The 13,334-nt window shown below is 42.2% G+C and overlaps 1 long non-coding RNA gene across 1 annotated transcript in view; it reads left to right on the plus strand.

The window, feature by feature from the left end:
* Positions 1-4,440: 4,440 nt before the first annotated feature.
* The window catches only part of LOC117873066, a 29,575-nt gene continuing 20,681 nt past the window's right edge, over positions 4,441-13,334 (plus strand). The window contains exon 1 of the long non-coding RNA XR_004644631.1: positions 4,441-4,500. This is a non-coding gene — a long non-coding RNA (uncharacterized LOC117873066). The remainder of the gene's footprint in view (positions 4,501-13,334) is intronic.

The following is a 13,334-nucleotide window of genomic DNA, read 5'->3' on the forward strand; positions in this document are numbered from 1 at the left end:
GGGGTATTGATCAAATTGGATGTGGATCTGAATCACAAACACACCTCTTTTTTTCTTAGCTGAGATTTAGCGAAATCAAAATACAGCTGATCTGCAAACTCAAAGCCATTCCATTATTGCTCATCTCCACTCAATAGGCTCATTAACCTCATTGGGACTTTTAAACGTACAATGCCTGCAGGGCTAGGCGAGTGTGGAAAGACTGATCAAATTACCTTCTGCTGCATAGACTAGAAGGGTTAGTGAAGCAGAGAGCAGAATTGCTTGTTTATCTAGTTGCTTCAGGGCTTGGATAAAGAGGAGGGAGAACTTTGTTTTTGGTATCTGATAGAGGACTAATAAAAGCCCGAGTGATATGGCTCAGGGTTGTATCTAATGTATCCCCTAAAACTGATCAAACTGCAGCTACTTGGAATGAATAGACTTGCCTTCAAGGGACATGTGGAAGTACTGAAGCCTTCAGAGCATCAAACATGGCTACAGATATTCCTTTTCATTGGCTTGACAGCTGTAAGCATATCCCTCTGTTAATATGTAGCAAAGGCTTCTCTTTCTTTTTATTTTGTGTTCTTTCACCATGGACTTTATTCCAAGCTCAGATACATGGGGGCATATTGTCATGCACAGTAGATTTATAAAAGTCTCACATGGCTATTTGGCCCTTTTTAGCTCCATGAAGAGCTACTGTTTATGGGTTTGTAAGTGGAGGCAAGTTAGGCCTAATGGTAACTTGCTTCATTTGTCATTTAAACAACTAAGATGGCTGTTTTGATAGTACTTTATGACCCCCTTCTGCCTAAAGAAACAGTAGAGGGGGAAAAGGTATCCAAAAAAGTCATCAGTTTTCTTCTTTGCAGGGTTGCATCGTATGCTATGGACATGTTGCATGGGATCAGCAGTCATGTGGAAGGGGCCTGGGCATTTCTTAACATCCACATGATGTCCAGAGAGCCACAAGGCATGGGAGACCCCATAAATGGCAAGCCATCTGCTCCTCTTACAGAGATAGCAGTGTGCAAATGAATTGTGCTGCTAAAAGTATGCATGAATTATCTCCAAAACTTCTTCTGGCCTGGGAGGGGAATGTTAAGCAGCTGTTTGTTGACTCCTCACTCCATGAGGAAGACCTCCACCTACCGCAGCAGCTCAGCTGTTAATTGCTATAGAGGGAATTAGTGCAGCTATGGGATACCACAGAATCATGTTGTGTGACTGACCTCCTTGTCTTCAGAGCCCCCATCACCTCTTTCTAGTATAACTAGTTCCTATCTGTTCCCTTCGTTTCCACGTAATGAAGAATATCATTGGTTTGTGAACCTCCTCTTGAGAGGAAACTGATAAGAAGCATGTGTAGAAAAGGTAGTTTAATGGACATGGTCTCAACTTGGATTTAAAATAAACACAAATAAACAAGCTAGGAAAGGTTCTAAATGACAAATATCTATAATGCCCAGAACTCATCACTACTAGCATTTACAGCCTAAGTGACTACCACATTTATCACTAGTAGACATTCCACTGCAGATCTTGCCTTCATCTCTCTCCTGCCGTACCCCACTCACTTCCTATCAGCAGGGGCGGCTCTGTGGTTTTTGCCGTCCCAAGCACGGGAGTCGGGCAGCTTTTGGCAGCGCGCCTGCGGGCAATCCGCTGGTCACGCAGATTTGGTGGCGTGCCTGCGGGAGGTCCGCCGGTGCCGCGACTTCAGCGTCCATGCCTCCAAATTGCCACCAAGGCCGCGGTACTGGCGGACCTCCCGCAGGTGCACCGCCGAAGGCAGCCTGACTGCCGCCCTGAAAGCAACCGGCAGGCTGCCCCCTGTGGCTTGCCATCCCAGGCACGTGCTTGCTGCACTGGTGCCTGGAGCTACCCCTGCCTCCACACAAGAAATCCCCACAGCGTTTGTGACATTACCCAGGGTACAATCTGGACTGCTGAATACCTGTGTCTCCTCAATTTTCCAACTTGGGGTGCCTTTTAAACTGCTTTACTGGTGAACAGCCACTCCGGGCCAGTTAACACATAGTCTCTGGCATGCACCTTGCTCTCAGGTACACAGTATTGAGTGCTACTAGCTAGCCACTCATGAATTACACTGCAGACGAACACCAGCAGATTCTCTAGTTCCAGACTTTCCACCAGAAATGTGCGTCTTGTATTGCCCAGCACCTTGCTGAACAATGCAAGCTCATATAAATGTCATTTCATCAATAGAAAATGATACGCATCCACTTTGTTATCCCAAATAGAGTTTCCCACCCACTTTAATCAAAACTCACTGGTTAAATAAAACAGTGAAACAAGTTTAACAACTACAGAAAGAAAAGAGAGATTATAAAATATTAAAATAATGAGACATAAAAGTATCAATTGGTTACCAAGAAAATAAAAAGATAAAATGCAAGCTCAATGCCTAACTTAATAAGCAAAAATGGATTCAAAGTAAATATTTTTCTCACCAGGTGCTTTACAGTCCCCTGGCTGAGTTTCCTTTCAGCCAGGACTTCCCCCACCAAGTTCAGTTCTTTAAGTGTTGTTGATGTAATGAGCAGAGATGAAGGAGGAGAGTGAGGTCAAACCTTTTTCTCCCCTCTTTATAATTCAATTTCTTGTTCAAGAAACATCCTTGCTGAGTCATTATTACAGTCTCTTGGGGGTGTGAGGCCTGAACCATCCTTATGATGAAATGTTAATTTCTTGTTTGTGGCTTCCCTCTGTCAGAGAATGGTTGCTTAACTAAGTGATAGCCCACTTGGCTTTGTTGATACCTGTCTGGGGTGCCTGTGTGTCTTTGTCTCCAAAAAACTGGTTTGGGCCTACCTTTCTAATTTTGGAACATGTTACAACAATGTTATAGAGTAGAATCTTATAACTTTACATACAACATTGCCACACATATTTTATCAGGACAATAGTGTTCAGCAGATTTTGAGTTTTCAAATGATTCCTCACAAGGCTTACTTTGTACAGAATTTATCATGGTTTTGTAAAAGTGGTGAACATCATGGTATAGACTGTCACCGGATCGCCATCAGTTGAAGTGCTTATAGAGCTCTCCTCATTGTGGTATCTGAACATTTCACATTTTTGTATGAATTACCTTCACAACAGCCTTGTATGGTAGCAAGTGCTATTATCCCCATATTACCAGGGGGAAGTGACTCACATTGGGTCACACAGAAAAATGTGTGATAGAGCTAGGGTGACCAGATGTCCCGATTTTTATCGGGACTGTCCCGATACTTACTTGTTTGTCCCGTGTACCAACCGATGTTCAGTTGGGACGTGAATTGTCCAGATATTTTGCACCCAACCCCCAACTCAGCCCCGGCCCCGTTGGATCTTTCCTGAAATCCCCGCCTCTTTCCCAAGCACGCTGTATTCCTCCTCCTCCCCCCTCCCTCCCAGGCTGGGAGGGAGCAGGGAGAAGCAGAATGCAGCAGCCCACTCAGAGGAGGTGGAGGTGAGCTGGGGTGGGGAGCTACCGGTAGGTGCTCAGCCCCCACCAATTTTTCCTATGCTCCGGCGGCTTTTTTTTTTCCTCCGCCGGTGGCCCCCCCGTCCCGATATTTCATGTCTCTCATCTGGTCACCCTAGATAGAGCAGGGAATTGATCTCTGGTCTCCTTTAGTAGAGGCTAGCACCTTAACCATTGGGCTATCATTCCTTTCATGGGCTAGACACTGCCTGCATGAGGACATCCCCAAATCCTGCTCCCCTTTGTGCAGTGAGAGCACAACAGTTCTTCTGTTTGGCTAAGGAGGAAAGATTTTCACTTAAGAACCAAAATCTATCCTTACCTATTGCTTCTACTGCCTTTCCTTGTATTTTGTGCCTGCAAAACCACATGCAAAACTTGGCTTTAGAATGGCAAATAAAACCTTGACATTGATCCAATAGTCCCCCTCTTCTTAGACAAGTTTACTCATAGGAAACCCAGTCCTACTCTGTGCTGTCAATTCTGAACTAGAAAAATAAAAATCTTGCAAACAGTATGGGCCTTACATTGCATTTAAAAAACAGATGGCACCCTTGAAGCCCAGGCAACAGATAATGTCCAAAAGAAATCTGGATTCTTGGTGTATTAAGTCTCAGCAGAATGTGGGCTAAAACTGTTTTAAAATTAAAAAATGAAAAATGTCCCCCCACCCTCCTTCATCAATTCCTTTTTCCTGGTGGGTTCTTTCTTTTCTTTAACATTTTTAGATGAAATCCTCCTGACCAGTCCAATGTGGGCATAAACAAGCTAAGTGTGTGCAACATCAGACTTTGTGAATCTTAAATCTCTGAAGTTTAGAATGTTGCAAATTAACTAGTTACTCACAGCTGTCCCCTCTTTGTCCTAATTATAACTGAACTCTCCAGTTTGAGTTCATCCTTTCCCAGCATGTTATCATTTGGTAGCTGGCCTTTAAATCTTGGAGAGACAGCCAGCTGCAGCTCTAAAGTGGCTATTTTGCAACTGGCTGCTAGAGGAAGCACTTTTCTTCCTTTCATCTGGTGAGTATTTTAGCTCTTTTTATGTTTTCTCCTGACTTCTCCTTTCTCTCATTCCTAAATATCTGGTGCGTCCTCACAGTACCTTTTGATTCAGGGGGTTAACAACCCTTTAACAACAGTGAAAGTAGCATGATTACAGGCAAGTATCCAGAGGTGAAATGATGGTGGTGTCACTATACTATAGATCTGGTAGTCCAGCAATCTTTGCTTTACTACTGGTTTTACCAACGACTTCTTGTGTGGCATTCTTCAAATGAGTTATCTTTCTTGTCTCACTTTCTCCACTTGTAACATGGGTTATAAACACACATCTGCCTCACAGGAGTGTTGTTGTAAGGCTTAACTGACTTGATTATGTATTTTTATTAAAGTAGCACCTAGAGTCCCTCATCAAAACATGGGCCCTCTTGTGCTAGGCATTGTACAAGCACATAGTAAGACACAGTCTCTGCTCTGAAAAACATAGTCTAAACAGACAAGACAGACAAAGGATCAGAGGAGAAAGAGGCCTAGAGAAATGAAGTATATATTGTAATGTGCTAAGGGATCCTAGTAGAGAAGGCATTATGGAACTGAATGTATTAATTGTTATATAGTCCTTTCGAACTTAATCCCTATCTCTTTAAAATATAACTGGCAAAATTCTTTTGTGGTATCAACCGTGGAACTGTACCAGAGATTCACCCAAAGAGCTTGTTTTAAGAACTTCAATATAAACATACTGTATAAATTAACTTTCAAAGAAAAATTGTGCTTCCATTTTTAGCAATATCCTGGTGAGTTGTAAAATGCTCATCCTCTTCCTAGTGATAATTACAGAAGTTTTATTTATTGTTTGTCTGAATTACCAAAATCTCTATACAGAAGAATAAGAGAACTTAACCAAGAAGGTTGAAAATAGGAGAGAACAGGATGCCTGATTATTATTATTATAAATTGCCTTCACTCAGATTTCACTATCTGTTAATATGTCTTGTTTAATTACAAAGTATGGAATTAATTACTAATTAAGTCATTAGGGATTTCTCTAGCGGGAAGAAATTGTATTGTCCACATACAGTCTATACTCTGCATTTTCTTGGATTTTGTGCGCTGCTGATCACAAACCGCTCATCACCTAGGTTAATAAACAGTGAACACCGGGAAGTTGTTTGAGGTAGGAGTCAAAAGCTGTGCCCAGTTTTCAAAAGTTGGGCATTTTATGAGCCCCCAGGCTAAAACATGGCAACATGGCTAACTAACACAGCTGTGCATGCAAGTCTTCCTCCTGACAGGGCTTTTTAATAATATTGGCTGACTCAATTAAGCTACCACAATGGGGGAGTGGGGGGGAACACAGCGTTTTCCCTTATCAAGACAGAGCCCTAGGAACTGCTCATGTACATAAGTGACTGTAATGTTAGGATCACCACTTGTTCCTTTCTACCCCTACTTTGGCTGTTCTAATGGAAATAGTTTTAAAACAAAATCATTCAAGAAAGCATGAAAGCACACTGTCAGGCTGTGATTCTGTAAACACTTATGCACCTGCTTACCTTGAAGAATGTGAATAGTTCCATTACCACAGATGTGTAAGTGTTTATAGGATTAGGACCCAAGAAAACAAAAAAAGAGCAAAAGGATCTGCAAACACTAAATGGAGAAATAACCTTCAATGAGAAGTGTGTAAAAAATATACTGAAAGCCCCACTTGTGAAAAATATTTGCAGTGTTTTGACAAGCTTCCTAATTTGAACACACCTAAAAGTGAAATTGCATTGTCCAAACTCTGCTCCCAGCTATTCGTATCACCCAATGCCTGGTATAACTTAATTGATTAAGACCCATATCCTCAAAATGAGATTTAGACACTACAACAATGAGCATTGCAATGCCTAACTTTTAGAAAACCACAGGAACACTCTGCAATCCACAAAAGCCGAGTTAGGTGCTAGGCTTCCTATACAATGAATGGGATCCACAAAACCTAGCATGCTAGATGGTGAATCACCTAAACTAGCCAATGGGAGAGGTTGATGAGAGGTGTGTCCCCTACGGCCCTCCCCAACACACACTTTTATAGAGATAAATGTCTAAATCTAAGCTCCAGAGAGGTGCCTAACACTGCTAACAATCCACAATTCTGACCCCCTCTCTTAGAGGCACATAGCTTAGGTGCCTGTTCTATGCCACACAAAACAGCCTGAGGAGGAGGTGGTGGTGCCTGCCTTTTGCACCGGGGATGTGAGTGTGTTACAGGCCCAAGAACTCCCTCCCTCAGGGGGTCCCCTGGGAAAGCAAAACACCATTGTATGTTGCTAATGCGGTTGTAAGCTTGAATGGAAGTCAATCAGCAGCAGACTTAGGAGAGCTAGACTGAAAGCAAAACATAATATCACCCTGGTTCAGTGCTATGCTCTGACAAATGACAGTGATGAAGAAGTAAAGACAAATTCTACCTTACATTACAGGCGGAGTTAGAGAGAGTACTGCGCCATGACCTATTGTCATGGGAGACCTGAATGCCAAGGTCGGTAAGGACAACAACAACAGAGCAACCCAAACAATGACAGAGCAATGGGAAGACATGGTTGTGGCACTATGAACAAAAATATAGAAAGGCTTGTTGATTTTTGAAATATGAATGACCTAGTCATTGGTGGAACCCTATTTTAACATTGTGAAATTCACAAGCTGATATGGTGCTCTCCAAATGGCAGAAATAAGAACCAGATTGACCATATCATGATCAATGGCAAATGGCGAGACTCACTGACAGATGTGAAAGTGAGAAGGGGAGTAGATGTTCGCACCTCCCAACTAAGGAACCAATTCAAGTTCAGCAGCTTCTCATTGGAGTCTATTTTTGAAGCTTTTCTGTTGCAAAATTGCCACCTTAACATCTGTCACTGAGTGATTAGAGAGGTTGAAGTGTTGTTCTACTGGTTTTTGAATGTTATGATTCCTGATGTCAGATTTGTGTCCGTTTATTCCTTTGCGTAGAGACTGTCCGGTTTGGCCAATGTACATGACAAAGGGGCATTACTAGCACATGATGGCATATATCACATTGGTAGATGTGCAGGTGAACAAGCCCCTGATGGTGTGGCTGATGTGATTAGGTCCTATGATGGTGTCACTTGAATAGATATGTGGACAGAGTTGGCAGGATAGGTTCCTTTTAGTGTTTTTGTTGTATGGTGTGTGGTTGCTGGTGAGTATTTGCTTCAGGTTGGGGGGATGTCTGTAAGCAATTTTGCAACAGAAAAGCTTCAAAAACAGACTCCAACGAGAAGCTGCTGAACTTGAATTAATATGCAAACTAGATACCATTAACTTAGGTTTGAACAGAAACTGGGAATGGCTTGATCATTTCACTAATTGAATCTATTTCCCCATGTTAAAGTATCCTCTCACCTTCATGTCAACTGTCCGAAATCGGCCATCTTGATTATCACTTCAAAAGTTTTTCTCCCCTGCTGATGATAGCTTCTCATAATTAATTAGCCTCTTACAGTTGGTATGGGTACTTCCACCTTTTCATGTTCTCTGTATGTATAAATATTGTCTTACTGTATGTTCCATTCTATGCATCCGATGAAGTGGGCTGTAGCCACGAAAGCTTATGCTCAAATAAATTTGTTAGTCTGTGTCAGCAAAAAGAACAGGAGTACTTGTGGCACCTTAGAGACTAACACGGCTGCTACTCTGAAACATTCTCAGAAAAGAACAAGCTGATTTTCAGAAAGGGGGTGGATGCACAGACCATATCTTCACTCTACGAAACATAATAGAACAATGGTTAGAATGCCAAAAAAATTGCAACTCTACATAAATTTCATAGACTTTTTGATAAGGCTTTTGATAGCATTCACAGGACCAGCCTGAAGTGCATTCTGCAGGCATATGGAATCCCCCTCTGTATAATCAACATCATCAAAAGCTTCTATTTCAACTTTACATGCAGTGTTGATCACAGTGAGCTCAGTTTTGAAGTCAAAACAGGAGTATGTCAGGGGTGTGTCATGTCTGCAATCCTCTTCAACATTGCCATCGACTGGCTAATGCAGTGTACAACAGAAGACATGCCATAAGGAATTAAATGGACACCCTTCTCATCCCTTGAAGACCTGGACTTTGCAGATGATCTCGCTCTCCTATCACATACCCAACACCATATACAAGAAAAACCAACTCGACACAATGCATTGAGCCAGCAAATTGGACTGAAAATCAACCACAATAAGACAGATATCATGACCTTTAATCTTGCCTCACCATCACTAGTATGGATAGAGGATTATGTTCTCACCAATATAGAAACATTCACATACTTGGGCAGCCAGGATGGTGGAACAAGCCAGGGCATCCGGAACAAAATCAATAAAGCCAGGAACACCTTCAGGAGCTTAAATACAGTTTGGAAATCATCAACATACAAAACCAAAACCAAACTCAAGATTTATCAGAGCTGCGTACTTTCAACATTACTTTATAGTGCAGAACACTGGGGAATGAGCAAGTCTGACATGTCCAAACTGTCTTCATTCCATACAACCTGCCTCAGAAAAATCCTCCATATCTTTTGGCCCAGAACAATCTCAAACCAAGGTCTATTGACACAGTGCATCCAAGGAGCACCATCATTGCCAGGAGGCGTTGGAAATGGATCGGTCATGTGCTTCAGATGGAAACTGATTCCATCACCGGAGTGTCAATAAAATGGACACCTGAAGGCAAGTGAAAATGAGGCTGCCCGAAAACAACATGGCAAAGAGCCGTGGAAGCTGAGCTGAAAAACCTGAGGCTCAGCTGGGGAACCATTGAAAGACTTGCCAGAAACAGGAGTGGAGGAGCTTCGTCACTGCCCTAAACACTAGAGGCGTAATGGGAACATGATGCTGCTGCTGCAGTGGTTAGAGCACCCTCCTGGGACACCTCTGTTCACATCCTTTCTCCCCTTCAGGCAGAGGGAGGAATTGAAACTTGGTCTCCCACCATCTCAGGTGAGTGTTCTAACCTCTGGGCTAAGAAAGGTATAAGGTGGGTGGCACCTTCCTCTGGCCAGATTTTGAATAGGACCAAACATGGAAAGTGTGCTCAGAGGCCACTTACTAGATTGAGCCCTACAGGCAAGACAGGTAGAGGAATGCCTATCTTCCCCCAGTCTGTGAATTGCTCTGGGCCTTAGGTAGGAGATACCAAATGGGGCAGTATTGTGCACACCCAGAAGCAGAAATTTAAGCTTAGGGGAACTTCTACTGCAAAAGCTTAGGCCCCAAGTGAGTTTAGGTATCTACAGAGTTCAGCAGCCAGGTTTAGGTGTCAGCCGGTTTAGGGAGCTTTGTGGATTGCAGCGGAGTCTAAAACTGGGATTTTGTTGCCTAACCCTCAGACTGAGGTTCTTGCACACCATTTTGGATCCGGGCCTAGTATCCTAGAGGATATCTTCAGCTCTCTGATGTGATTGAGAGGCAGATGATGGGACTCAGTACCACATGGATGATGATCACCAATTTACAGAACTGGGCCCTTACACCTGTGGGACAGCCAAATTTTTCAACTTATTTGTAAAGAAAGTAACAGTCACTTGTACCAATTACCATGACTCACCACCTGCTACAGAAAGAGGCAACCTGAAGGATCTGTGGAAGTCTTTGTCAGTTTCAGTGTTGGACTAGGAAAAAAATGCTTTTAATGTGAATAAGTGAGTTTTCCTAGGACATAGAAGAAACTATATCTTCCATTCAAGAAATGCTTCCATGTCCTTATGGATCTACCATGGATTTGATGCCATTCTGTTAACAATAATACTTTTCTCTTAAAGATATGGCCTCTGGCGTGCAAAGGAGGGGGGGTGGGGTAACACTTAAATGTTCTTCGAATCTTTAACACTAAGGTGCTATAGAACACAATTCAGTTTTTCTAAACTTCCCTTGAACTACTCTGAGTGTGACCCTTCAGGCTACACTTAAACTAAATTTAACCCTTCATGTGTCATAGTAACTGATATAGGGCTAATTTGCAAAACTGGGTTCACAGATTAATCACCAAATATCTTTTAAAAGATTCCCGCTTGGAAAATTTGATTTCTCATATATGTACAATGAGGCCCTCTTTGAATCAATGGCAACAGGTATGTGACGATGAGCGTTTTAGCTGCTAAGTAATTAGTTTAGGAGTATCAATTATAGAATTCTAAGGGTTAAAAATCAGTTATTTTATTTCCCAAAGAGAGGAGCATGCAGATTACTGAGCCATCCTGACTGGATGACAGTGAATCAAATGCTGCATCTGCATCTTGATTTATAATTAGAGAATAAATTTAATCTCTCTGTAAGTGTAACTACATTTCTATCACAAATTTTATATCTGTGCTCCAGTGGCAGAGGGGCTTCTACAAGATCCTGTTTGACAAATAAGGTGTTTTTCTCCCTCCCCCCCCCCCAAAAAAAACCCCCCTGATCTGAAACTTCTCGTTTTTTTTTTCCGTGAGATTTGTGGGTTTATTTTGTAGTATTCAGTGAAGAGAATTCTACACAGTTTATACAATCTTTAAGACCTATGTAACAGAATTTGAGATGCCTGAAACCACAGGGGCAGCACACAAATGAGCAGTTTCCATGAAACAGATTAGCTACAATTGAGAGTTTAATAATAATGTGTAATTTGTAATAGATGGACTTTTTAAACTCTTCATGAAAACTGACACAGGCTCCTGTGGATTTTATAAATTCCATAAAGAATTCTCTTCTATTTATAAGTTCTGGAGTTGTTAGTCGGACCACCCTCCAAATTGTAGTAGTTCAACCAACCTTGGGTTTAAACACAACAGTGTTATAAAAAATAAGTTTATTAACGTGAGAAGTCCCATTAACCCAATAGAACTAATCATCTGAGTAAATATTACTGGATTTGCTGGATACACTCCTGTATTTCCGTAAATACATGACAGTATTTAATCTGTACTGAAACACCATCAAAATAGTATAACTTCAATTAAAATAGACAGACTATAGGTCAAATACAATTCTATTTCTGGGACAGTTCCTCATCTGGCATAAATCAGCTGAGCTCCATTGACTTCAGTGGAGTTATATGGATTTCCATCAGTTGAGGATCTGGCCCTCATTTTATAACATTAATTGTCCTTGATTAACTTTCATTTACTGGCAGAAGTGGTTTAAAAAAGTATTCAAGTAATATATTTGTGCCTTGCCCCTTCTTCCATGTTTGGCCCCAGTAAAGCACCTCATTCTCATTGGCAGAACCTTGTACCTGCACAGAGCCCCACTGAAAACAATGAAGAACCTAAAGGGCATAAGAGTCCATCTGTATGTATAATGGGGGGGGGGGTCCTGAGTTAATAGCAAATCTGCCCTTGACTTCAGTGGGACCAGGGCATGAGCCTCCTGTGCCAAATTCTCTGCTGGTATAACTCTACTGAAGGCAACGGAATTATGTCAGCAGAGAATTCATCCCACCAAAGGAATTGTGCTTAGCAGAGAATTTTGGCCCATAGTGTGTTAATTCTTAAAAGTAAACTGCTCACTGCATATTGCTTTATGCAGTCCCTTTAATATGTCTCTTGTTCAGCATTTAGGGAATGTCCTTTTTAAATTCAGGAACTCAATGGTGTTCAAAGGAAGTCACCCAGAGGAAAGGATGAATTTAAAGTGCCTGGCATTGAAGGATATTAGAATTGTTAAATGGAGCCCTAGAACAGAATGAGAACCTTAGAGGTAGAGATAACAGAAACAAAGCAGGGGTTGGATTATGATGGTGGCAGTGTCTGGTTAAAATAATTGGCTACCATGAATTTGGAAGATGAATAGATCTGGCTTTATGTAAGCACAGCATGCATAGGCACTGTGCACATGTTAATGCATGTCATCTGTACCAAGTCACAAATTCCCGGCTTTCCAATCCTGATCGGTAAAGATTGATAATTATGCTGTATAATTTTGTGATGAGCACAAATGAGAACTGGGATGAGTCTGTCAAACTCATGTCACCTAATGACTTAATAAACTAGGGTTTGAAACTAGGTCTTTTGAGGGCAAAGATAAGTTCCTTTAGCCCTGGTCTGCACTACAGGGCTAGGTCGAATTTAGCCAGGTTAGGTCAATTTTATAATGAATGGTTCTGCACAAGCAACCCAATTCTGTCGACTTAAAGAGCTCTTAAAATCGACTTCTGTACTCCTTCCCAGCAAGGGGAGTAGCGCTAAAATTGACCTTGCTGGGTTGTATTTGGGGTAGTGCGGATGCAAATCGACGTTATTGGCCTCCGGGAGCTATCCCAGAGTGCTCCAATGTGACCTCTCTGGACAGCACTTTCAACTCCAATGACTAGCCAGGTACACAGGAAAAGCCCTGGGAACTTGTGAATTTCATTTCCTGTTTGGTCAGGATGGCGAGCTCAGCAGCACAGTTAACCATGCAGTCCCCCCAGAATCACAAACAAGCTCCAGCATGGAGCAAACGGGAGACGCTGGATCTGATTGCTGTATTGGGAGAAGACTCTGTGCAGGCAGAACTCCAATCAAAAAGAAGAAATGCTAATATATATGCCAAAATCACACGGGGCATGATGGACAAAGGCTACAACAGGGACACACAGCAGTGCCGTGTGAAAGTCAAGGAGCTCAGGCAAGTCTACCAAAAGACATAGAAGGCAAATGGTCACTCTGAGTCAGAGCCCCATACATGCCGCTTCTATGATCAGCTCCATGGCATTCTAGAGGGGGACTCTTCCACTACCCCACCATTGTTCGTGGGCACCTGCCGGGGGGAGTCTCATGCAACACGGAGGAGAATTTTGTGGAGGAGGAGGAGGAAAATGCACAGCAGGCA

Source organism: Trachemys scripta, chromosome 2 (assembly GCF_013100865.1).
Source record: "Trachemys scripta elegans isolate TJP31775 chromosome 2, CAS_Tse_1.0, whole genome shotgun sequence".
Lineage (NCBI taxonomy): Eukaryota > Metazoa > Chordata > Testudines > Emydidae > Trachemys > Trachemys scripta.